The 2,794-nt window shown below is 38.4% G+C and overlaps 1 pseudogene; it reads right to left on the bottom strand.

Moving 5' to 3' along the window:
• Positions 1–1,223: 1,223 nt before the first annotated feature.
• Positions 1,224–2,585, bottom strand: LOC100671909 (olfactory receptor 4C15-like; annotated as a pseudogene).
• Between the last annotated feature and the right edge of the window lie 209 nt (positions 2,586–2,794).

Genomic DNA, 2,794 nt, shown 5'->3' with positions numbered 1-2,794 from the left:
ATACAAGGTTTCTTAAAGGATGAGAGAGGTAATGGATTGCTTCTTTACTAATGTAACTATTCCAAGAGAGAGGGAAGCACAGATGAAATAAAAGACAGAAGAGATTCTTAGACAAGTAAGTGTCCTTGTCTAAGCAGTGAGAAGATGACATCCCATGCAAAAATAAAGAGAATGGTTGCCTTTGGTAAGGGTCACAGACACTTTGTTTAAAACAGCACTTAAGAAGGCAGCATATAAGTGAATGGAGGCTGGTAGAATGATAGATATAGTTGTAGGAGTCTGGAAGTTCTCTTTTGAAGGTTTAAATTATCTCGATTAAATATGAAGGAAGTACATCAATGTTTCCCATTAAGTTTGACACTTGTGGTAGTTATTTAGGCAGGTACCTTTCTTCAAATTAAAGTATCCTCCTATTCTTTTCTTTGCTAAACCTTAGTATCATGAAGAGTTGTGAATTTTTCCAAGTCTAATACAGAGGTGATCATATAATTTATCAGCTGGTATTAGTAACAAGAAGTCCCGATAACAAAAGAGTAAGACCAAGATTTGTTTCAGATGTCAGGGTGCCAAAAAAAAAAAAAAAAAAAAGAGTCAGACATTGAGCTGTTAAATAACATGCTTAATGAGTAAAGTCTATTTAACGTGAACTAACTTGGGGATCCCACAGAATGATAAGAAATTTGTGAGAACTAATTAACAGGGAATATCACAGCATTAATGAACAGAACAGTTCATAAATGTAATAGCTGATATAGATTCTGATATCACTTTATTTTTTAGCAGTGACTTAAAGTTTGAGCCAAGTAGTATGGGGCTGGTAGTACAACTCTGTGATAGGGATATGGAATCCTTCAGGCTTGCTTTTCCACTAATCTTAACACACATCCTCATGGTCCAAAATGGCTGCCTGAATTCCCACAACGATTCCACAATCACAGAATTATCATTTAATATACCACCTTCATTTATATTTTATTGGCCATAATTCGTCACGTGGCCACCCCTAACTACATTGGATGCTGGGAAATGTCTTTTAGCTAGGAAGAAATGTGCCTAAAAAAAAAATTGCCATCCCTCGAATTCTGACTGGAAAAGTTTCCAGATTTGTGGTCTTTATAAGGAAAGCAGACTGCCACATCTTTCTGATGTAGAGCAGGAGATGGTTTCGAACACCCAGTCCTTATGTCTGCAGCCGAGGGCTTACTTACAGTGTCACTAGGGCTGCTCAACTAGGATCAGTACCCTAAAAGTAAACTTTTTTTTTTCAGTTAAAATAGCATCAGGAAGTTCCTATTCCTGATATCTAAGACATTTTTTTTCTTCTTTCCATAAAGGTTTTTCAAAGTATGGTTTGAATGGCAAGAAGCTTAATAATCTGATTCCTGTCTTTGAGTGAAATCTTTTCAGTATTATATTCTAAACAAACATAAAATTCAACTCACCTCAGATTCCCTAAGAGGATATCGAGCTGCCAACTCCAAGATATGAGTGATCTGAGGGTGGAAATAGCATTTTCTGACCTACCCATTAGTATTTTTCAGTTGCATTACATTACTGTCACCAATACAGGTTCCAGCCCCTATAAAGTATTTGGTCAAGCCCATTTTGATTTCTTTCCTCTTGAAATTTAATTTTTTTAAGTATAGTGTTTTATTTTTCATCAGAAACCACCAGCAATCTGGTTCACAATTTCCTCATGACATTTTTCACTTCCTTATTCCTGAAAGTATAAATCAAAGGATTGAGCAAGGGAGTTACGAAGGTGTAAACTATGACCACCATCTTGTCGAAGGGGAAAGTAGATGGAGGTCGGGCATACACAATTATGCATGGGACAAAGAACAAAACCACGACAGCAATGTGAGATCCACAGGTGGAGAGAGCTTTCAGCCGTCCTGCAGAGCTATGAGTTCTTAGCGAGAACAAGATGACACAATAGGAGATGAGCAACAAGGAGAAGATTATGATGCAGATAAACCCGCTACTGGCAACCAACGAAAGGCTAAGGATGTGATTGTCAGTGCAGGTAAGCTTGAATAATGGGTTCAAATCACATAGGAAGTGATCGATAACATTGGGGCCACAGAAGGGCAGCTGTAAAATAAATACAATTTGTATCACAGAATGCAAGAAGCCTCCTGTCCAGGCTACCCCCATCAGGATACCAAAGAGCCTCCAGTTCATGATAGAGGGGTAGTGCAATGGCTTGAAATGGCCACATAGCGGTCATAGGCCATTGCAGTGAGGATAATCACCTCCACTCCAGCAAAGAAGTGATCAGCAAAGACCTGGGTCATACAGCCCTTGAAGGAGATGGTTTTCTTCTCATAGAGGGAGTCTACAATCATCTTTGGGGCAAATGCAGAGGAATAGCAGGCATCCAGGAAGGATAGGAAGGCCAGAAAGAAGTACATGGGGGATCTCAGGAGTGTCAGGCTGCTGACAATGGTCACCACAACTAGCAAATTGACCCCAACAGTTGCCATGTAGCTGAACAAAAATACAACAAATTCCATTTTTTGAACACTTGGGTTCCATGAAAGACCCAAGAGGACGAACTCAGTTACAAAGCTTTTGTTTTGCATATTTCAGAGGAAAAGGTGGAAGCTACCACAGTGACCATGTAGAATCTGAAATGATGAGAAACATATTTGTCTCAAACCAGTTTATGATATTAACGTAGTCATCAAAGTATTGGTGAATCCATAAGTAAAATTATTTTAAGTGCTTTGTTGTTGTTAAAAATACAAAATTAGAAATTTCTTGAGCCATCAGCCAGAATTGAGGTTAAACT

Source organism: Loxodonta africana, chromosome 7 (assembly GCF_030014295.1).
Source record: "Loxodonta africana isolate mLoxAfr1 chromosome 7, mLoxAfr1.hap2, whole genome shotgun sequence".
Lineage (NCBI taxonomy): Eukaryota > Metazoa > Chordata > Mammalia > Proboscidea > Elephantidae > Loxodonta > Loxodonta africana.
Note: the sequence above shows the minus strand (reverse complement) of the source record. Positions and strands in the feature narration are given on the sequence as shown.